General features: G+C 41.0%; 1 non-coding gene across 1 annotated transcript; it reads right to left on the reverse strand.

The window, feature by feature from the left end:
* Nucleotides 1-13,888: 13,888 nt before the first annotated feature.
* Nucleotides 13,889-13,960, reverse strand: trnaa-cgc. The gene has a single exon. It is a non-coding gene; the product is annotated as a tRNA-Ala (tRNA).
* Between the last annotated feature and the right edge of the window lie 11,064 nt (nt 13,961-25,024).

Genomic DNA, 25,024 nt, shown 5'->3' on the forward strand with positions numbered 1-25,024 from the left:
GATTAATCCACCCCGACTAAAAATTCTCTCCACTGGTGCAGACATTTTAAAAGACATTTTAAAAACAATTAGATTACAGCCAGTGACTGCAAATGACCTCCTCAGGTCGTCTGACCGTCTGACCTCGCGCCAGTCTGATGTGCGCAAAAAATTACCAATCACTGTTCGTGTCAATCTTACATCAGTTTAAAGAAACAGTAATATATATAATAATATATAGTAATATAATTTAATAGGGACTCGCGTGGACTTGAGAATAAGTTAGATTCCAAATGTATTCTACTACGAGTCGAGACCGAGTCAAAATGTTCGCGAGTCCAAGACAAGACCAAGACCATTAAAATATGGTCTCTTGACCGAGTCTAAGACCGAGTCCGAGTCTCGAGTACTACAACACTGCTTCGGGGCCTGTATTTATGAACATTTCTAGAAATTTTAAATAATAAAATTAAAGAAAAGATCCTTGTACAGAAAAACGTTATTCATAAAGCATCTAAACCCTTAAAAAAGCTCTTAAAGGTGAGGTGCACTATGTTTGAAAAATGCTTCAGAAAACTGAGTCGGCCCGACGAACAGAACAAACGTGTAGCCAATGAGCAGAAAGGGGCGTGTCTTGTCAATATGGGTGGAGAGAGTGTTCAGTGCGCATGTGTGACATTAGCAGAAAGCGGTTTAAACATTGACATGGCGAATAAAAACGAAAAGTGAAAAGAGGCTTACGATAAGGCTCACGTGTTGATATAGGATCAGCTTTCCGACGCTGGAGAGGACTGAACGTCTTCCGTGTGACACGGAGCTAAACCTTTCATGCTACAACACACAGTACTACAAAAACACATTTGTATTATCATAGTATTACTCATCGAGTTCATTTATTAATAACAATAACAATATCCCCTCGGTCAGCTGCCCCAACAGGTTCCGCCATAATAGTTGCCTGGGTTACAGTACGTACTGTATGTATGTGTGGGGCGGAGCTATCAAACCTCGGTTACCAGCGTGTTTATTTTGGTGATTTCAAATGTCAACATTGGCTTTCAAACATTGTGCACCGCACCTTTAAAGTCAAAAAGTGCTAAGAGAAGTGAGGAGGACTTTATCAGAGGAGAAAATGGCTGAAAGGTGAAGAGGGAGAAGATATTGATATTGACGATGTTCAATATTAAATAATGATAAAATGAATACAATGATTAAGATTAGATCGTGTAGGGATTATTTTTGTAAGCAATCACATTAGAGATAACAACTCTGACACAGTGTGGAAATGAATATATATATATATACACTGTACTGTATGTAGCAGCAGAGCTGATAGCATTTGTCTCTATGACGTTTCTGCTCTGTGTTGGAGATGTTTACATTCACATTCCGTTTATTACATACAGCTGTTAGAACATCTCTAATATGATCGGTCACGAACGTAATCCCTACAACATATAGTCTCAAATATCTGAACATAGAGACAAAGTAAAGGTTTATAATAGACCAGAATTTTTTTTTATTGGCCATACCAATAACAATTAGGTTAAGCCCCGCCTCCTCCCTAAGATAAAAGTTGTAGTATTTTCCTTGTTCAGAGTTTGGTCCTGAATCACTCTTAAGATGAGATTCCTAGTTAGAATTGTTTATGCTAAATTAGGAGCTCTCTGAGGGCCTTTTACACCCGGTCACTTCGTGTGTTGTCTCTGATCCGATAGCTATCTGATTTGTTAAAACTGTTCCGTTTACATCAGGCCACATAAACGCGTCTCGGCGGATCGGATATCGATCCGATCTTTCTACTCCTGCCCAAAATGCTAATATATTTGACCTCAATTCCGGGGTAATTGAAATGGAACACGCTTTGGTGTATGTGGTTTTCAGAACGCGATCAAAAAGAAGACGAAAAAAATGGTTACGATATTTATGCTACAAAAAACAGCGTTTACTGTTTGCTGCATTTTCGCCGGCGGCAGCAGTGCGTTTTAAGACCCGACGAGACGCCTGGGTGAAAGATCACCTGCGAGTGACATACTTCCATTTGGGAGGAGTTTAGAGCTGATGTATGTGGCCTGAACGACCACATGCATTTACACCTGTCCAGTTTCATCTGAAACGCGTCCCAGACCACCTCCTGAAGGGGTTTGTACCATCGGGTTGTATCCGTCTTGAAAACATTTCGGAGGGCATTTAGACCTGGTCTTTTTACCATCAGGATAGCTATCTGATCACAGAATATGCATGAAGTGACCAGGTGTAAAAAGCCCCTAAAATCAGATCTTTGAATCTTTATGAAGATGTAGCCAGCTTTTCAGGACAGAGGTAGAAGAAAAGAGAGGCTGTTGATGTTCCACAACATTACGTGTACCTGCAAACAGATAAAAAGTGTGACACATAAAAAGGATATAACAATAAATGTTGAATTAGAAATGTTGTTCACTTGCAGCAGAATAAAAGTCTTTCAGTGTTCACTTCGCTTTGTCGCGGTGCATTTTTCCTATAACAGCATGACCCCAAGTGTTTACTTCAAAATAAAATAAAAATCATTTCCTCACTTGGTTCCACGCAGACAGCCTGGAGATACATGGGATTGCTGTGGATGGTAGCACTTAGAGACCATGGAGATGCCTTTTACTACCGTCGCCCTGGTCGGTCGGATTTTATTGATCGCATGGGCCTCCGTCATCGATTGTTTGATTACTTTAATAAAACGGACTTATATTAAAACTAGACTGAATTAATACAGAAATGATGCTGATGCTCATATTCATACAGTAAGTTGCTCAAAAGCTCCTACACAATTGCACTTGACTATTGTGTAGAGTTCTAGAAGGAAATGATTTCTAATCGCACTCTTGGGTGTCACCTACTGTACATGATGTCTGGTTCATCTCAAGGATACTTCCTAATATCGTTTCAGGGAGTTTTTTTTCTTGTCATCTTCACCTCTGGCTTGTTCATTGTGAATAAATACAATTAATTAAAATCCATTCATTCATTCATTCATTCATTTTCTACCGCTTATCTGAACTTCTCGGGTCACGGGGAGCCTGTGCCTATCTCAGGCGCCATCGGGCATCGAGGCAGGATACACCCTGGACACTGGACAGAGTGCCAACCCATCACAGGGCACACACACACTCTCATTCACTCACACACTCACACACTACAGACAATTTTCCAGAGATGCCAATCAACCTACCATGCATGTCTTTGGACCGGCGGAGGAAACCGGAGTACCCGGAGGAAACCCCCGAGGCACGGGGAGAACATGCAAACTCCACACACACAAGGCGCAGGCGGGAATCGAACCCCCAACCCTGGAGGTGTGAGGCGAACGTGCTAACCAATAAGCCACCGTGTCCCCCTTTTTTAAGATTTATTAAGATTGTCATTCTGAATTATTATATATTTCCGTACATCTGCTTCGGGATGATGTCGATTGTTCAAACCGCTAAACAAATAAAATTAAATTGATTTAATCTGACTTTCCTACACCTATATTTTGTCTGGGGTGGGGGAGGGGTATTTTTCCTGGTTCTCTGGTTTCCTTTTTCAGGTCAAAGACATGCTTTGTAAATTGTCATTATGTGAGATGGTGTCCTGGGATTGGTTGCCACCATGTCCAGGGTGTTTCCTGCCATGCGCCCCAAGTCTCCAGGCAGACTCCTGGTTCCCTGAGACTCATCCAGAAAATGAATAAATGGATGCATACATGGATGGATGGATGGATGGATGGATGGATGGATATTCTGTTTGAACTAATCTAAAACCTTTACAAAGTCAACAACGCCATGGAAACACTCGACACACTTTTGTTGTCAGAGCTGCTGTTCAACAGCATTGTGTTATAAATACATAATTCATATAATGAATCAAATGTAATAGAATGTTATACAGTACTGGAGTAGTCACTACATCCTCTGTTCTGTCTTCTCCACAGACCTACTGGACCGAATTGGCTCTTCCCGTCTGCAACTAATTCTCCCGTTTGGCTGGCGTTATCTCTCTGACTCAGGCGTTGTCCCCAGACAGTGAAGAGAGAAACACTGGCAGATGTTCTGGAAGTAAAAGTGTTCCTAAGCATTGGAACGCAATCAGACACCCACAAGCTGTTCATCTGTGTTTGTTTGAGTTTCCTATGGTCAGCCCCATGTGTGAAAGGATTTGGACCCATCAACAGTTGGTGCGCCTGTTGGTATTAATGCCAAAAATTTGCCACTAAGGCTCTGTAATTAAATTCCACTAATGCATGTCTATACTAGATGTAAATAAATTGGCAGCTATAGACATGGTTCCATCACAAAAGTTTAGAAATTGACAACCCAATGCACTGTGTGAATAAATGTTAAGTAAGGGAATAAAACATGTCGGAATTGTTTGATTTTCCAATAAACAACACATGCCAAAGTTCTTTCTTTTCTTTTTTTTTTCATACCAGAGAAATTTTTCAGGTGATGAACAATTTACATTTACAGAATTTGGCAGATGCCCTTATTCAGAGCAAAATACATTTTATACAACTGAGGGTTAGGGCCTTGCTCAGGGGCTCAGCAGTGGCAGTGTGGTGGAACTCTGATTCAAACTCACACCCTTCTGATTGGTAGCCCAAAACCTTAACCACTAAGCTACCACATCCCATGTTCCCTAGTAGTCTAGTGGCAGGATTTATCAATCTTACCACCATGACAGGGAACTGACCTATTGTTTGCCCCAAACCAAGATAGAATGTGTGGGTTGTGTTTGGAGATTATTAAAATATCAAAATATGTGGATCAGACTGTGACAAAACACTGACAGCAAAGATTCATCAGAGAAATTCTAAATAAATCAATACATATCCTCAAAGTGGGGCACGTTGGCTTAGTGGTTAGCATGTTGTTCGCCTCACACCTCCAGGGTCGGGGGATCGATTCCCGCCTCCGCCTTGTGTGTGTGGAGTTTGCGTGTTCTCCCCGTGCCTCGGGGGTTTCCTCCGGGTACTCCGGTTTCCTCCCCCGGTCCAAAGACATGCATGGTAGGTTGATTGGCATCTCTGGAAAATTGTCCGTAGTGTGTGAGTGTGTATCCTGCTCTTATCGTAAATGAATCAACATCCATTGACCAATCACAATCCAGAATTCATCAGCTTGTTGAAATAAATGGCATTAAGGCATGGATTATGAGAATCCTGGGACACACCCACCAGGGGCCTCATGTATAAGTCTATAACAGTACTGTGGGAAAAGTCACAGCAAGAAAACCTTCTTTTTTTTTCAGGATTCAGGAAGATGTAATTCTTCACATGCCGTTTGAAGACTGCCAGTGACTCACATGTTGGACATCCACTAGTAGCTCATTTCAACACCCAGGTGCTAGAACAGAGAAGTGTATTGAAGAGTACTGTATCTTCCTTGTACCCTCATGGTTAGATGGTGGTACCGGTCTTGTCAGATTTCAGAGAGCTTATCACTTCATACACTGCACCATACTCCCGTGTATGAAGTGATAAGAGCTCTGAAATCTGGTTTTGGCAATCATCTGATGCAGAAGCTATGAGAAATCAATGGAGGGAGCAAAGCAATGGGGTATTATGGGAAAACTACAGAAGGTTGAAAATATGCTGTGAAGCTGAATTATGGAGCCTAGGAAGTCCTGCCAGGAGCGAGTTGCAGTACATTTACATTTATGCCATTTGGCAGACATCCTTATCAGTGTGCTTTGTGCTTTGAAGTCTTGATCGAGGAATACATTAACACTGGTTCAACAAGGACAAAGAGTTGTTTTTTTTTTAATAGAAATATATACAGAGAAAACAAACAGAGAAAATAAGTACTAGTTGACGTGTTTCCGGAAGAGGAAGGTCTTTACCAATCATTAGAAGATAGCCAGTGACTGAGGGCCTTTTTACACCTGGTCACTTCGTGTGTTGTCTCTGATCCCATAGCTATCTGATTTGTTAAAACTGTTCCGTTTACATCAGGCCACATAAACGCGTCTCGGCGAATCGGATATCGATCCGATCTTTCTACTCCCGCCCAAAATGCTGATATATTTTACCTCATTTCCGGGGTATTTGAAATGGAACACACTTTGGTGTACACGGTTGCTACAAAAAAACAGCATTTACTGTTTGCTGCATTTTCACTGCCAGCAGCAGCGCATTTTAAGGCCCGACGAGACGCCTGGGTGAAAGATCGGAGCCAGCGCTGGTGGGAAAACATGTTTGTTTCTGACGCAATGCACGACTCGTGAGTCACCTGCGAGTGACGTACTTCCGTTTGGGAGGAGTATAGCGCTGACGTATGTGGCATGAACAACCACATGCATTTACACCTGTCCAGTTTCATCTGAAACGCGTCCCAGACCTCCTCCTGAAGGGGTTTGAACCATCGGATTTATATCGTATTTAAAACGTTTCAGAGGGCATTTAGACTTGGTCTTTTTACCGTCGGGTAACTATCTGATCACAGAATACGCGTGAAGTGTCCAGGTGTAAAAAAACCCTCAGCTATTTGGAAACCTAGTGGAAGTTCAATCCACCACCACGGATCCAGAACAGAAAAGAATCTTGACGTATGCCTACATCTTACCCTGAGAGACGGTGGAACCAGTAAGAGAACTACTAGAGAAGTAGTAGATCGGACTGAGCGAGACGCAGTGGACAGAACAAGTAGGCAAAGGACAAAACAAGCTCCTGAGTGGCCTGTGGGGATAAAGTTAGAGAGGTTTTTCTGATATTGTAAAAGAGACACCAACATAAAGGACAGCATAAAGGACAGCAGTGGGAAAAAAAGGTAGTGAAGCAGTAACTCACACTGTCTGGTCATATTCCTGTTAAGTCCTAAAGATTCTACATGAAAGGTTCCTTACACACATTTTTGACCTGTTTGTGTTTTCGTACGCGTTCTTTCTAAATGATGTCCCAGTCATCGCTGTTTATGCTCACACATGCTCGATGCTAATTACACACACCTGCTTCCCATTTATGCTAATCACTGTGTTTCTCTTCCTCTCATTCAGCTGTGCACATTGCAATACCATGTTTTTTTTTATCCTTACCTTTATTTATAATCATTTTTGTTTGTTTTTTGGCCAAGGTTTTTTTTTTTTTGTTTTTTTTTGGCAGTTTTTTTTTTTTTTTTTTACCTTTCAGTCTCAAGCTAACAACGTGACATGATCAAAAGCAACCAAATAAATGTTGACATCTTGCCATGGCATATTTCAGCTTGTCACAAAATTGGAGTCAAAGATACTGTATGATGCACCATTCAAACCTCTTGGTTTGTCTACGATGGTATTCTTAAAATGTTTTGCAAAATTGCTCGCCATACCGCATTTTTCCACCAGGAGTTTCTTCACTTTCTGTCTCTTTTGAATTGAACAATGACCTTCCTAAATGGCCAGATGAGTAACCCAAGACTATAAAGTTCCTTGTTTTGAGGTTAATAGCTATTGATCTTGGAGATAAAATTGCAGATCAAGAAGATGAGGTCATGGTGGAGAGCTTCCTCCAAGGTTTATTTGAAGATAGCAATAAAAAGCACGTTGCTGCTTTCTTCAGCATCCTCCATTGGGGCATATGCTTAGATGACTAAACATTTATGTAAGTCTTGTTTTGAATTAGTCTAAGAGGATGTGATTGCTGAGGGGAATCCTATCTGTATCTGATGCTGAGAAGCTAGTTCATGCATTCATGACCTCTAGACTGGACTATTGTAATGCATTACTAGGTGGTTGTCCTGCGCCTTTAATAAATAGGCTACAGTTAGTCCAAAATGCAGCTGCTAGAGTTCTTACTAGGACAAGAAAATATGATCATATAACCCCAATTTTATCATCTCTGCACTGGCTACCTGTTAAGTTTAGAATTGATTACAAACTGCTGCTACTTACGTACAAGGCTCTTAATGGTTTAGCTCCCATGTATCTAACTAGTCTTCTAACACGTTACAATCCTTCTTCCCTCTTGCCTCTTTTCCACCAAAAAGAACCGTGTGCTGGTTCAGAGCTAGCGCTAGTGCTGGTTCAAAGTTGGTTCCACTGGCAAACCTTCTAAGAACCGGTTTGCCTTTCCACCAGCTAGAGAGCATCACAGCGCAGAGTGTGACGTCACTGTATACGTGTCAAGTTACACGGCAACGTTAGCGCAGCAGCGGCAAACACAAACACAACAACAACAATGGTGGATGTTGCTTTACTGTTAATGCTCATGGCTTTGCATATCCTCCGCTACCTACTATCATGTGTGCTGATAATGTATCATATCACGGTAAAGTAAAAGTGTATTAAACATTAGTATACTTAAGGTACATTATCAAATGCGCTAACAATAGCCCCGCCCACATCTCCTGACACAAGCGGTTCTTAAGTCTAGACCAGCAACGTTTTGGTGCTACTTAAGAACCACTTTTCCTGGTTCAGAGCCGGTGCTTTGGCGGTCGGAACAGAAAGAACTGGTTCTAAATTAGGCTCCGAACCTGCACTCAAACTGCCTCGGTGGAAAAGGGGCAATTGTGAACTAAATCTATCTAATATTAATCTTGAATTTTGCATTTTATTAATCCTTATATTATTCTTTATATCAACCTTCTGTTCTATGTTTATGTTCTGTAAAGCTGCTTTGAGACGAAGTCAATTGTAAAAAGCGCCAAACAAATAAAGTTCAGTTGAATTGAATTGGAAAAAAAACTTGAATTGAACAGATACAGTGGACATAATACAAGATGTAGTGTAAATTAATTAATTTGTAAATATACATACTAAAGCTCTACCGTGTTGTAGCCACGTCAATAGGATCAGTTGCTATCGATCATTTTGACAAGAAAGACAGCAAGTAGTTGAAAAACCTCATCCCACCTTCTCATTTCTACTCATTTAAACCGACCTTTCGATCTCGCTCGTCTTTGTGTTTGTGCGTTTTTTTTTTCTACTTCGATTTTAAATTCGATGGAAACCCGACTTATTTGTAAAAGGCAGCTTTTGTGTGCGTATCCTCCTCCACCTCCTATCTCTGTGTGTGCTGAGCTCATAAAAGCACCAGCAGGCAGGCACGGCGTGTTTTATTTTAGCTGCTAATGGAGAAGCGAGCCTGGCCTGATGGAGAGAGACGTCGGCCTCTGGCACCGCAATCTGATTACCGCCTTAAAGAGACGCTCTAATCAATGTGATTTCATGTTGTCAGACTCCATATTGTAATGAACAGGAGGCAGGATGCTAGGACAGGCTCCTTTTGCTTTGGGCTAATGCACACAAACCGCAGCATGACAGATAGCGCTGGTCACGTGTGAGGGGAAAAATGTAAAACCGTATTTTGTTATAAATTCATAATTAGATACTAAAATTGTTGTTAACTTTTTGCTTTATTGATGGAGAGAGGCTACCGTGAAATCTAGCTAGCTCATGTACTACATACATAGGTCTTTACAAAAATTTGCTGGAAAACTGAAAAGGTGTCTTTAAGGTCCCCATGATAATAAAACTATGAGAAAATATTCCTAATTTCTAATGTGCCAAAAATACACTAGTTAATGTTTGCTAGGTTAGTTTTTTTAGATAACGCTAATTACAAATACCACTCTGTGTGTGTGTGTGTGTGTGTGTGTGTGTGTGTGTGTGTGTGTGTGTGTGTGTGTGTGTGTGTGTGTGTGTGTGTGTGTGTGTGAAATAAATAGTTTCCCAGGAACTAGAGGAAAACAGTTAGAAAATACTACAGTGGATCCATTGAACTTATGGGAAAGTAAGTGTACATCATTTTAGCTTGGTGACTCAAAATAAGATTTTCAGTAAAGTGACATGACATACGGCTAAGTACGATGACCCATACTCAGAATTTGTTCTCTGTATTTAGCCCCTCCAAAGTGCACACACACAGCAGTGAACACACACACACACACACACACACACACACACCGTGAACACACACCCGGAGCAGTGGGCAGCCATTTATGCTGCGGCACCCGGGGAGCAGTTGGGGGCTCTTCAAGATCAGAGACTAACTTAGGTCCCACTAATGCCCCATGCTAGCACTTTTTTGCTCATGTCTGTTCTTCTTTCACTCTGCTCTAGGTGGGAATTCTTAGATCGCTGTTGGCAACTTTAACGAGTCCCTGCATTGATTGGCATCTGCCTCGCTTGTAAGTCGCTCTGGACAACAGGTTCCCTTGAAATCTATAAATGGAAATGTCAATGCGAAGCCTCAAAACATTGTGACATTTCCAGAACAGTTTCATATCGATGTCATGTGTGATCATGGTCTAGCGTTAATGCCTCAAAATGTTAGTACACCCCGTAGCAGGATGGCCGAAAGTGCCAGAGGTGTACATATCTGATCTCTCACAGTAACACACACACACTCACACACACACACACACACACACACACACACACACACACACACAGAGGAATGTCAAGGTACTGTTTAGCAATGTACAAGATATTTTGGGACTGAAAACAAACCCGGGTGCTATTTCATTGTGCGGTTTCAGTGCAGCACGATGGCCGTGATGGAAGCTGATTGGACTCATTAGCCAATTAGCTTCACACGATCTCAAGTTGCAAGCTGGAGCAGGTGGCCTTATTAAGTCCATTAGCTCAGACAGAAAAAGCCAAGCAGTCACTTGCTAGACACGACCTCATGTTCTACATCTACAGATCTGCATCTGTACAACAGAAACTATACGGTTTATGTAAAATACCCTGAAATTTATCTGTGCATCATTAAGAAGACTTCTTTCCATTTATATTAATAAATAACTGTATGTACAGTACATACTCATCAAGCAGTAGTGCAGCTCATCCTCCATGCTACAGTATCCCAGTGCACCGCTGTGTTACCTAGCAAGCTAGGTTATTGCTAAGTGGGATGTTTACCTCAGCAGCATGTATTGCTAACAGGGAGTTCATGTTCCAGGAGGATTTCTGTTCCTAGGCCAAAAAATGAATACTATCCTATCATGTTTTTGACTCTAGCTTTCATCACTGTTTCTAAGGGTGCTTTCATACCTGCCTTGTTTAGTTCGGTCGAATCGTACCAGAGTTCGATTGCTCATTTGGTACGGTTCATTTGGGCAGGTGAGAATGCAGCGATCGAACTCTGGTGCGCACCAAAAGCGGACTAAACAAGTGTACCGAGACCTCCTTTCGTTTGTGGTGAGAACACGATGCGAGATCGAATAGATCTGACTGCGAAAAGTATCGCGAAATTTGGACTAAACCAGCTGCCGTAGTGGGTCGTTGGCGATATTTTCGGAAGATGAGCATGTCACGGTTTCGCAAAAGTAATGCTCGCCGCCTCCTGAAGTGTCTTGCGATGCGTCTTCGCCGTTTGCGGTGCATTAAATCTATATTTTCAAGCCACATCCGCGCTTCATTCTGAAAATGAAGACTTTGCATAGAATGCTGTATACGAGCGATGTAGTAGATTACAACCACGAACATAATCGCAGCGTGCGGTCGTCTCTCCATGGTGTACCGTATGCTGTATTTTCCTGTATTTTCCTCTTTTTATTTACTTCCGGAGTTTCCTTGAAATTTCCCGCACGTTTATTCTGACCAATCGAGAAGCAGTTTAGGAAATACTGTACGCTCAAAGACATGTGGCCAATGAGTGATGTGGATGTTATCACATGACTGCATTTTGGTTCGTTTCAACCGGTGCGGAACAGAACGATCGGTGTGGTGTGAAAAGGAACCAAAACTGATAAAAAATATACAATGCGTCATTTTTTGCTTTTGGTCCGGACCAAATGAACCGAACTATAGGTGTGAAAGCACGCTAATTTGATCAAAATGACTTTTCGCCTTTAGTTATGCTAGTGTATTGTTCCTGCATTATAGAACCCTTGTTTTCATGTGTTCATTATGTGCTGTATAAATCTTTAACATAGGACACTGGGAGCCTAGAAGTAATAGTAATCAGATACGGACTTACCCTGTACATAATGATGGAACATCCTGGAAGCCTTGACACAACAGAAATAGCCGTAGATCTGGTAAGCTAGTTATTAGCCTAACTAGCCTATTTAGCTATGTTTTATTGCAGTGTTAGCTTAAGCGGTTAAGCCTTTGGGTAGTTAATCGGAGTTCAAGCCCCAGCACTGCCAGTCTGCCACTGTTGGGCCTTTGAGCAAGGTATTTAACCCTCTCCAAGGGTGCTGTATCATGGCTAACACTGTGCTATGATCCCAGCTTCCAAAATCAGGAACAAAGTATTTCTCTGTGCTGTAATGTACATGTGACAAAATAAAGTTTTCTATAGTTAATGTAATGTATACAGAAATGGCAATCGCTGATCAAAATCCTGTGTATATCACTTTGGTATAACTTAGCTATCTAGATGAAATTACCTTTGGAGCTTACTTGTGTTTAGCCAATTTTAGACATTTGTTAGCAAAGAGGTCAGAAGTCATGTTTTTTACAAAGTCCAATGTAAACACAAGCCCCGGTATTCACTGGAGTGTAAATACAAGGTTTGTCTCAGGTATGTGTGGTACATCTGAGGGCTATTCTCTCACAGAGACGGCCTGACGCTCAGGACCCGGTTACAAAATAAACGGCTAAACGAGGTGAGCTGCAGCGGGCGTCGTAATTTCAGTACGAGTTAAAGATGGTGTGACGAAGCAGAACGGCATGGTGTAGTGCACGTGTCTGGGGCAAAAAGCTTTCTGCACATGGTATTGATGAATGAACTTGTCATTGATATCCTTGAGAGGAGCTGTATGCTGAGTGAACACACACACACACACACACACACACACACAGCAGTTGGGATAGAATGAACTCATTTACTATTTTCCTATAAATAACAGTGCTGTGCAGCAGTTTTATTGTTACATGTAGTTAAAATTCCAGTTATCCTCTCCGTCCTCTCTTTACCCTTCTGTTCAATATGGGGGTCAGTGGTGGCCTAACTGGTTAAGGCTGTGGGTTGTTGATCGGAGGATCGAGGTTCAAGCTCCAGCACAGCCAAGCTGCCACTGCTGGGCCTTTGAGCAAGGCTTTTAACCCTCCCTGTTCCAGGGGTGCTGTATCATAGCTGCACTTTGACCCCAACCTACTCAGTTGGGGTATGTGAAGAAAAGAATTCCACTGTAATGTATATGTGGCAATAATAAAGGCTTCTATGTCCCATTCATTCATTTTCTACCACTTATCCGAACTTCTCGGGTCACGGGGAGCCTGTGCCTATCTCAGGCGTCATCGGGCATTGAGGCAGGATACACCCTGGACGGCGTGCCAACCCATTGCAGGGCTCACACACTCACACACTACAGACAATTTCCCAGAGATGCCAATCAACCTACCATGCATGTCTTTGGACCGGGGGAGGAAACCAGAGTACCCAGAGGAAACCTCCGAGGCACGGGGAGAACATGCAAACTACACACACACAAGGCGGAGGCGGGAATCAAACCCCCACCTCAGCCATTTTGTTTCTGTTTGATGCATCAAGGACAAAAAAGGGGGCCAAGTTTACTCGTACACTCGTTCTTGGGACTTTGAACTTGGCAAATAGAATAGAATAGAATTCTATGTAGAAAGAAGCCTTGGAGAGCGATGTAACTAAAAGTTCCAGCATGAGGTAAAATGGGTACCATTACTTTTTGGAGTTTCATAGCTGTGTAGATGATGCTACGAGATGTTTTTTGAAATGTGAAGTGAAGTGACATACAGCTAAGTACGGTGACCCATACTCAGAATTCATTCTCTGCATTTGACTCATCCAAAGTGCACACACAAACACACACCGTGAACAGACACCCAGAGCAGTGGGCAGCCATTTATGCTGCGGCGCCCGGGGAGCAGTTGGGGGGTTCGGTGCCTTGCTCAAGGGCACCTCATTCATGGCCAGCCCAAGACTCGAACCTACAACCTTATGATTACGAGTCAGACTCTCTAACCATTAGGCCACGACTTGCCCAAAACTATGTGGAGATGCCGAGGATTGAACCCGGGACCTCATACATGCGAAGCATGCGCTCTACCACTGAGCTACATCCCCTTGTATAATGACATGTTTACTAAGTATGTATTCTAAGAGGGAGGAGTTTCGCTGTGGTCAATACTGTAGACCATTTACTCATAACAAACGCAATGATGTTGTTGTTTTTCACATCAGTTTATACTGGGTTTGATTTTGCTGGATTTTCTTCTGTATAATATAAAGAGATTCCATATATGAAGCGATTGACTTCAGTTCTTAAGAACATTTTTAATGATAATCAGGCTAGAGGTGGATCCAGACTTGGACACCGGTCCATCGCAGCTCCCCATAAATACACACATTTACACTGAGGACAATTTAGAACCACATGCAGAAACTTGGAGAAGAACCGAGAGGAACTTCAGACTGAAACGAGAAGAACATACGCTCCACTGTTTTCCAATGAGACACACGCGTAGTTCGTTATCCGTCTGAAACGACAAATTTATCAGGAAGTGTTTTAGCACAGCATGGAATATTCGAATAGATGAGAATGAGCCATCACAGAGAGAAGAAGATAGAGTGATAGATGCAGTAATCCCATTATTATAAATCCCATTATAAGCCATAAAGCGATCCACCGTACCCAGAGCATACATTTACAGTATCTTCTAAACAAGCCGGTGCTTTGAAACAGGTCCCACGGCGAGCATAGAGCAGAGTTTACACAGTGAATGGCTTTATCTGTCTCACTCAGCCTCCGTCTGTGCGCCCGGGCTTGACGTTTTTTGAAAATAAACTTAACCAGACAGGAGAGTGCACTCGTGAGAGGGTGTAATGATGCTCGAATAACTGTTTAGAATAAAATAATACGATCCCATTTAATCCAAGTTCAGTCATTGCCAGGTCCAAACCACCAGCTTGTCTTATCTGTCGTATCGCATAAGAGTAATGTGGAAGAAAAACAGTGCAAGGTGGAACAGGAGCTGAACAAGCTTTCATGCTCTTTTGGACTGCTTAATTAAGGATGTTATCCAGGCTTGAAGTGATGGAAGTGAATCTGAAAGCCCAAAAAAAATACACATGACCAGTAACCTGAGTTCAGGATCGAACAATGGAGCTATGAGGTGGTAAAGTTCAGCAGTATGGAAACTAAAACACTTTGCTATCCCATAATGCAATAGACCTGGTGGATGAAAGCGTGTGTTTGGTCCTTGGGGTTTAACAAACACCTGAGCAAATTGTTAACAGGCTGACGGTTAAAACAAGAAAATAATAGGTAAAAAATAAAGGTTTTGAGGATAGCTTGATGTTGTAGGTCACGTGACAATGTCGATGGGGTGAATGTACTGTCGTGTGTCTGTATAGTATTCATACCACACACGTGTACTGATCGGTACGCACTGTATCGACGGCCAAAGCACTAGCTCAGGGGTCGGCAACCTTAAACACTCAAAGAGCCATTTTGACTCGTTTCCCTCAGAAAAAAAAAAAAACACAGGGAGCCACAAAACCCTTTTGACATCTAAAATGAAGATAACACCTCATATATCGTTTTTTTACCTTTAAGGAAAGTATAGAAAAACTGTAGTGTGTTGCATTTATGAAATCAATGACCTGCTACAGAGTAAAAGACATTTTATTCTGCAGGCAAACTAAAATATTTTGAACAGTTTGAACTCACTCACTCACTCACTCACTCACTCATTCTCTACCGCTTATCCGAACTGCTCGGGTCACGGGGAGCCTGTGACGTCATCATCTCAGACGTCATGGGGCATCGAGGCGGGATACACCCTGGACGGAGTGCCAACCCATCGCAGGGCACAGTTTGAACTAACCTTAACAAAAAAGACGCTGGGTTGAAGGTTACTTTCAAATAAAATGTTCAATGTCTAATTGAGTCCTCTTCGTATTCATGACATCGACATTATAACTCATCGTCTGCGGCAAACCAAAAACGCGTCTGCTTCGGTGTGTCGGCAGTTATGACATATTTTTTTGAGCAACAAACAAATTAAACACGGTTTATTTTAATGTTACAAGAGCATCATAATCATAGAATTTATCCATCCATCCATCTTCTACCGCTTTAATTTTGTAAAAACTAACTAACTAAAATAAAATACATTTAAAATTAAATATTTATTTGCCAAATTTACAGGGAGCCGCAGCAGAGGGATGAAAGAGCCACTTGCGGCTCCGGAGCCGCGGGTTGCCGACCCCTGGTCTAGATACTAAATTGAATGTGGTGGACAACGAATGCAGTAGGAACTGAAACAATTACAGTAGGTACTGAATCAAATCCAGTAGGAACTGAAACAAATGCAGTAGATACCGAATCAGATGCAGTAGATACTAAATCAGATGCAGTAGATACTAAATCAGATGCATAGATCAATGGCGAAAGTTTGATTTTGACATTGGTGGGGACATAATTTGACATTGGTGGGGAAATAATTTGACATTGGTGGGGACAACATTCCCCGTATTTTGTGCATAAAACTGTTGCTAAAAGAATACTTTCTTACTCACATACCGGTAGCCTGCAAAATCACGTTGCATACAACGGAATATAGCCGCGGCCGACCTCGACACACTAGCGAGAAAGACAAAGCCAATCAAACAGCGACGTGGGTTCGAGAGGCAGGACTCAAAAAAGGCAAAGGCCAATCCTTTTAGAGAGGTGAGTTACAGAGGCGGGATTCATTGCAGGGGGTAAATCTGTTAACCGTTTGTGTCCTACTAGTTGCGCTATTTTTCCAGAACGCTGTTGTAAAATATTTTAATCTTATTTAATGATTCCTGGATAAAAAAGCACAAGACACAGACGGATATCAGTGGTTATGTATAATTATATATACATAGGCTTGATCGAATTATTGCTAGGGACAATTGAGTGTTCCCTGGATATTGGTAGAGACATGTCCCTACCGTCCCTACCCAAATCGACGCCCTTGCAGTAGATACTGAATTAGATGCAGTAGGTATTGAATCTAATGCATGTAGTAGCAATCGAATGAATGTAAGAACTGAACTGAATGAGTATGTACTGAACCATGTGCGTAGAAACTCAATTAAGTCTATGCAGTAAGAACTTAATTTAAATGCAGTAAGTACTGGATTGAAAGCAGTCGATACCGAATCAAATTTAACAGTACACGAGTCAAGTCTATTCAAGTCATTAAGCTTTTATTGTCATTTTAACCATATATACTGTAGATGTGTCAGTACTCAGTGAAATGAGACAACGTTTCTCCAGGATCAGGGTGCTACAGTACATAAAACAAGGTCAGCGCTAAGGACTTAAGTACTGTAAGTTAGTCCTAGATACATACAGTGCATCTGTGCAACCTGGTGCAAATGGTGCAGGACAAAAGACAGTGCAAACAAACAATACAAGATAATACACAAAAGACAAAACACAAAGGCAGCGCCGACCAGTTTACATACCGAATATTCTATAGTACAATTTCATACCCAGATGTAATGTATATTACATATTACAATATAATCATAGTACAACTGTAGAGTGTGAAAGCTTCCTAGAGACAGTTGTCCTAAGCCAAGCCTCACTGTCATGGTACAAAGGCGTCGAAATAGATGTAGCTTTTGACCAGAAGTACAAATAGAACATGACAAGTCAAATAATTAGCAACGTGCAAGAATACTGTCAAGTGTAAAATATGCAAAATACTCATTAAAAGTCAGACAGCCGAGGGAAGAAAAGAATTCTCAAGCCGGCTGGTGCAACACGACGAGCTCCTGTAGCGCTTCCCTGAAGGGAGGAGGGTGAACAGTCCACGATTGGGACGAGAGACGTCTCACATTATTGAGATTTCTGTATATATTTGTGTGTGTGTATACAGTACACATACACGGTTACTCTATTCACATGTGCATCAGACTCACAGTCAATAATCCTCCGGCTTGGTGAAAAACGTCAGTGGTTCTGAATCTTAATAAACTTCTGACTGCTCAGCGAACGTTTGTGCTGATGGAGACACTTCATACAGATATATCTCAACCTTAGAATAAAAAAAAATAAGATGAAGACACGCAGGAAACAGAATAACATAATAAAAATATCAAATGTTAGATGTATATTAGATGCCAAGGACTGTGTGAAAAGATATTACTCTTGAACCCTGTCTCTTTTCTGCCTATAACCAGAACCAGGATATTCCATCTAACACTCATCCCAGCACATGCACCTCTTATTTTAGATGTAAAACTTATATTTACTGAATTTCGCAGACCTCCTCATGCGGAGCGACTTACAGAAGGTTCATTAGGTCACTGATTAACAATAAAATCAGTCTACAAAACTCAGCTGGGAGGAAATACAGCAATAGAGCTAATACTGTATAGCCTAATAGTTGGAAGAAAATCAATGCAGTAGGTATTGAACAGAATGCAGTAAGAACCGAATCAATTGTGGTAGGTATTGAAAAGAAAGCAGTAGGAACTGAATCTAAGGCATTTATGTAGGTAACAAATGGAACGCATGTAGTAGGTAATTAAAAGTATGTAGGAACTGAATCAAATGCAGTTGGAACTGAATCGAATGCAGTAAGGAATGAATCGGATGCAGTGAGAATTGAATTAGATGGAGTAGGAACCGAATCGAATGAAGTAGATCATGAATCAGATGCAGAAGTAACTAAATCTATGGCATGCGGGTAATAAATGGAATGCATGTAGTAGGAAAATTAATTATATGTATATAGGAACTGAATTGAATGCAGTAGGAACTGAATTGAATACAGTAGGTATTTAATCAATTGTGGTAGGTACTGAATAAAATGCAGTAGGAATGGAATCAAATGCAGTAAGAAATGAATCGGATGCAGTGAGAATTGAATTAGACGGAGTAGGAACTGAATCAAATGCAATAGGACCTGAATCGAAGGTAGTAGATGCTGATACAGATGCAGTAGGAACTGAATCAAATGCATGTACAGTAGGTAATGAGTGGAATGCATGTAGTAAGAAAAAATAATCAAATGTATGTAGGAACTGAATTGAACACAGTAGGGATCGAATCGGATGCAGTACAACTGAATCAGATGCAGTAGGAACTGAATATATTGTGTAGGTACTGAATAGAATACAATAGAAACTGAATCAAATGCAATAGGAACTGAATCAAATGCAGTAGGAACTGAATCAAAGGGGGTAGAAACTGATTTAAATGCAGTAGGAACTGAATCAAAGGGGGTAAAAACTGATTCAAATGCAGTAGGAACTGAGTATATTGTGTAGGTACTGAATAGAATACAATAGAAACTGAATCAAATGCAATAGGAACTGAATCAAAGGGGGTAAAAACTGATTCAAATGCAGTAGGAACTGAATCAAAGGGGGTAAAAACTGATTCAAATGCAGTAGGAACTGAATATATTGTGTAGGTACTGAATAGAATACAATAGAAACGGAATCAAATGCAATAGGAACTGAATCAAATGGGGTAAAAACTGATTCAAATGCAGTAGGAACTGAATCAAATGCAGTAGGAACTGAATCAAAAGGGGTAAAAACTGATTCAAATGCAGTAGGAACTGAATATATTGTGTAGGTACTGAATAGAATACAATAGAAACGGAAGCAAATGCAATAGGAACTGAATCAAATGGGGTAAAAACTGATTCAAATGCAGTAGGAACTGAATCAAATGCAGTAGGAACTGAATCAAAAGGGGTAAAAACTGATTCAAATGCAGTAGGAACTGAATATATTGTGTAGGTACTGAATCAAATGCAATAGGAACTGAATCAAAGGGAGTAAAAACTGATTCAAATGCAGTAGGAACTGAATCAAATGGGGTACAAACTGATTCAAATGCAGTAGGAACTGAATCGAATTAAGAATATAATCAGTGTTAAAGAACTCGGGAGGAAATACAGCAGTAGCTAATGGAGGTTTTAAGCTCATATAAGCATTTCCCGAAGACTTTTAGTTTAGCTGCCTCGAGGTATTTTATTGGAGCATGGATTAAGATAGAACTGTATTAAATGCTTGCAAATTGCTCATGATTTTGTTCCTGGTGTAAATCCCATTTGCTACGCTAGCGCTGTAGTAGGTAAGGTTTTGTGGCTGGACGATGGGTGTTACTTTGGTGTCTACACCAGCTGTGAGACTCTGAGAAGGTGACCTGCTCCCTAGAAGTGATAGTCATTGCCAGATGTTTCATCACAAGCACACAGTCCTGTTTATGTCTCTTTTATAGGGAGATATGTTCATTGTAATGGCAAACCTTGCCACGGGTTTGTACTAACAGTGTAATTGAATATTCAATAATGACTAAGAGGCATAATGATTACAGGGAAACATGCGTTAGTGAGGCAAAGTCCTGTAGGATTGCAAGTGTGTAAAATCACTGGGGTGTTTATTAGCAATTCAATATTCACCATCGATAGACGTTCAGACGAAACCACATGACTAACCCGAAAGAGATCGAAGCATCACGTGTCAAGAGGTTGTGAAAGTAAAGCTTGGTTTAATCTACTGTTTACTTTAGACTATTACCTGATGGCAGGATGACGAATTAGCTTTTAATCATTCTTTTATGTGTGTAAATAAAAATAACATGGTTTAAGTAACGCCAAATATATCTATTGGTGATATTTTCTATAGACTTTTCTATGATACATAATGATAAGCAGCTTTGTGACTGAAAATAAAATGTAGGAAACAAAAGCAAATGCAGTAGGAACTGAATCAAATGCAGTAGGGACTGAATTGAATGAAGTAAGAACTCAATCGAATGCAGTGAAAACTGAATCAAATGCCGTAAGAACTGAATCAGATGCAGAAGGAACTAAATCGGATGCAGTAAGAACTGAATCGAATGCAGTAAGAACTGATTCGGATGCAGAAGTAACTAAATCGGACGCAGTAAGAACTGAATAGAATGCAGTAAAAACTGAATCAAATGCCATAAGAACTGAATCAGATGGCATAATAACTGAATCGGATGCAGTAGGAACTGAATCGAATGCAGTAAGAACTGATTCAGATGCAGAAGGAACCAAATCGGATGCAGTAAGAACTGAATTGAATGCAGTAAAAACTGAATCAAATGCCATAAGAACTGAATCAGATGGCATAAGAACTGGATCGGATGCAGTAGGAACTGAATCGAATGCAGTAAGAACTGAATCGAATGCAGAAGGAACTGAATCGGATGCAGTAAGAACTGAATCGGATGCAGAAGGAGCTGAATCGGATGCAGTAAGAACTGAATCGAATGCAGAAGGAGCTGAATCGGATGCAGTAAGAACTGAATCGAATGCATATACTCGGAAATGAAAAGAAAAACACAGATTTTGTGGTCATATCATGAAAGAAATTTAGTGTATAAAAATAAATCACACCTCACAAAAGTGTATTTTGATACGCTATTGTCAGATATTCACCCAGTTCTAGAGCCGTGCTGAGACAGATGAGATGTTGGCTCTGATCTCTCTGATAGTCAGTGAACAAAAAAAAACTGCCATGTTGTCAGTTTGCTAATCAGACCAAAGGGAAAATGAAATAAAGGAAGGATGGATGAAGAAAGGAAGGAGAGCACATAAATAATGAATCGAGGGACGTACGTCTCTCTCTGGATAATGGCGTCTGCCAGATGCTATAAATGGATGACGTTTTTTTTACGATGGACTATCGCAGGTTAAAAATATCTCCGTCTCCATCTGCCAGTCACTTTAATGTGATTCACTTTTATTAATCAAACCCAATCAGGCATCAGAGTGAAGCGTCAGTGTCTGATTTACTGCGCTGTCGCTCTGCTGTGCACGACATCATCATTCCACAATAACTCTAAACACTCAACAATTCCTCACTACAGTAATCTTCACTTCCTTCCTTCCTTCCTTTCTTCCTTCCTTCATTCGAATTGTTGATGGTTCGTTTCAGAACCTGTCTGTCATTGTATTTAATAGCGTGTTTATTTATTTATTTATTTATTTATTTAATGATTTGAATCTAATTGACCGTGCTTGCCTTGGTGTTTCTTTTCTTTTCTTTTCTTTTCTTTTCTTTTCTTTCTCTCTTTCAAACTGATTAGGCTCGTGTTTGTTTAACCAAGACAAAATACCTTCTAAATAAAGGATGTCCACATTGTTCATTCATAACTACATCAAGTTTGCTTCTAATATAGTAAAGAAAGCTACCGAGGTCAGTGCAATTTTTGAGTTCACTGCAAACCCAACACTAATTTCTTCCTGCCAAAATCTTCAAACGATCGCTGATGAAGATCCGAACCCAAAGCCGACTGACACAACAGTAGCAACAGTAGCTCAAAGCTGAGCTTCAATAGACTAACATGAGCTACTATAAGTGACCACCTACTGTAAAGTAGCTCATATTAGCCTATTGAAGCAACCAGAAGCCCACAGAATACTATAGAAACCTACTGTACATTAGTGAGGGTGTGATTGTACAACAGTAATGTGCTGGATTCCTGATCAGAAGGACGGTGTTCGAGTCCCCAAGCTGCCCGAGACATCAACGTTGCGTCCTTGAGCAAGGTCCTTAACCTCACCTGCTCCAGGTGCGCCATACTATGGTTTGACCCTGCGCTCTGACCCCATAACCTGGGATATGCAAAAACTGGGAGAAGTCATGGCCTAATGGTTAGAGAGTTTGACACAACCCTAAGGTTGTGGGTTCGAGACTCGAGCCAACAATATCACGACTGACATGCCCTTGAGCATGTTCACGGTGTGTGTTCACAGTGTATGTGTTCACTGCTGTGTGTGTGCACTTTTGATGGGTTAAATACAGAGAACGAATTCTGAATATGGGTCACCAAACTTAGCCGTATCTCACGTCACGTCACATCACAAGTATCAGTCAATAAAAGCCCATGTTTATGAACAGAAGCCCATAGAAGCCCATAGTATTCTATATAAGGCCATAGAAGCCCACACAAAACCATAAAAGCCCCATAGAAGCTCACAGAAAATCCACAGAAGCCCATATTACTCTAAAGAAGCCCATTGAGACTTGCTTCACTGGTGACTTTATGTCAGGAGCTTCAAAGAAGGTTTTCTCTCAAACTCTGATATCCATCATAAATAGCTTGCATTAAATTGAACCAAGATCATAATATCACATTGAGCTATTTAATAATTCATCATGCACTTAAATACTAAACTTCACCCAGTGTGAAGACTAATATCAGCACATTTCTATCACAGAAATATTTCACCGCTGAATGAGAGTGCAAAATGTATGTGGTCTTAAAGCAACGGCCTTTAGAAGTGTGGAAAACCTCAGTGGATCCTGTCACCTTTAACCTTCCTGCTGAAGACAAGATCCAGTCCCAGAGCTGTAGAGGGTATGATGGGGTGAAGCTGATCAGCGATGCCTACACCCTAACACAAGTGCTTATATCAGCAGAACGTTTCTGTAGTATTTCAAGTCACGGATGATTAAGATTGAATAACGACTGATTAACACTCTAAAATTTTCTTTCCACTGAGTTTCCTGAGTAATTTCAGGTTTGTGCTGCAGACTGAAGATGATTACACCCTCTCAACATAAAGAAACCTACGGAGGTGGACGTTTTTACGTTCGGATTTTTTTTTTGCTGTGTGTGGATCTGCATCATTTCAGCCTTCATGTAGGTTCTGGCTCCACGGGGGGAGGAGGGGGGTTAGAGTGGGCCTGGCCCAGCCAATCAGAGGCTTGGCCCACCACATAACAGCCAATCACAAAATTTCTGCGATATTCAATTCAACTCAAGATACGTTATTTTCTCATTTCTGCTCAACCCCCCTTTTTTCCCCTATACATTCACGTTCACACAACCTTAGAGGTAAACGGACGTGCTTATAAAGCAATAAACGACAGTCACAGTAACTTTATTAGAACTGTTAGTGAACGTTGAAAAAAAAAGAACTGCCCCTTTTTAACAAAACCCAATTCTCACAGTTCATGCTTCAGTCAAGGAACAGGTTTGTTCTAGTTGATGTAAATAGTTATTTTAAAAGAATTGCCCCTATTTATCAAATCTAAAGTTACTTAATTGATGCAAGATCTGTTAAGGGGTCAAAAAATATTACAAATGCAAAAAGAGAGAATGTAAAAATAAACATGTTAACCCTTTTTATATATATAAAGTTACTAAATAGTTCCAAAATATGTACAAAAAAAATTTTGTGCCTTTATCCGTCGGTGGAAAACCCGGATAAAGGCACATGAACAAGCTCTCCGCGGATACGGGCAACTGGGAACCCGGATGCCGCCTGATTGGGGGATGTGGTAACCTAGTGGACCAGGTGCTAAAACACTAATCGGAATGGTTGCGAGTTTGAATCCCAGGTCCATCAAGCTGTTAATGCTGGGCCACTGAGCAAAGACCTTTTGCTAAGTTAGATAAAATGTAAGTCACTATGGATATAGTGGGGCTCGAAAGTTTGGGCACCCCAGGTAAAAATTTGTATTAATGTGCATAAAGAAGCCAAGAAAAGATGGAAAAATCTCCAAAAGGCATCAAATTACTGGAAGACTTTTGTAAGGAAGAACGGGCGAAGATACCTAAAAACAAGCATCGAAGGACTCTAGGCTGGCTACAAAAAGGCGTGTACAAGCTGTCATACTTGCCAAAGGACGCAGTAGAATGTATTAACTCTGCAGGACATGTACACTTTGCATATGCCATTTATTTTGTTTTCTGTTATTTTGAAAGTGTAAATCAGCGGTCCCCAACCCCCGGGCCGCGGACCGGTACCGGTCCGTGGACCAAATGGTACCGGGCCGGCCAAGAAACATTAAATTATTTCCATTTTATTTACTGTGGTGTATTTCTCTCGGGTTTGTGTGAAATATCATGCTATCGGGCCGGGTTTAGGTGACGTCTGGAGCTGAGCGGCTGCAAGCGGCAGTGGTGTTGTAGCTTTGGTGGAGAGAGAAGGTGTGTATCGCTCTTCTCTCTGTTCACCGGTACTTTGTCATGTTTAACAGTGCTTGTTGTACGTGTATATTGTGTTTGCTCAAATTTAACCCACAAATTAGCAAAAATGAGCACGAAACAGACGTCGTTAGAAAGTTAGAAACTCTGCCGGTGTTCTGGATTAAAGTCATGGCGGAATACCCTGAGATTGTCTCCACAGCACTTAAATCCCTATCGCCATT

The sequence above is a fragment of the Tachysurus fulvidraco genome, chromosome 12, assembly GCF_022655615.1.
Source record: "Tachysurus fulvidraco isolate hzauxx_2018 chromosome 12, HZAU_PFXX_2.0, whole genome shotgun sequence".
Classification (NCBI taxonomy): Eukaryota; Metazoa; Chordata; class Actinopteri; order Siluriformes; family Bagridae; genus Tachysurus; species Tachysurus fulvidraco.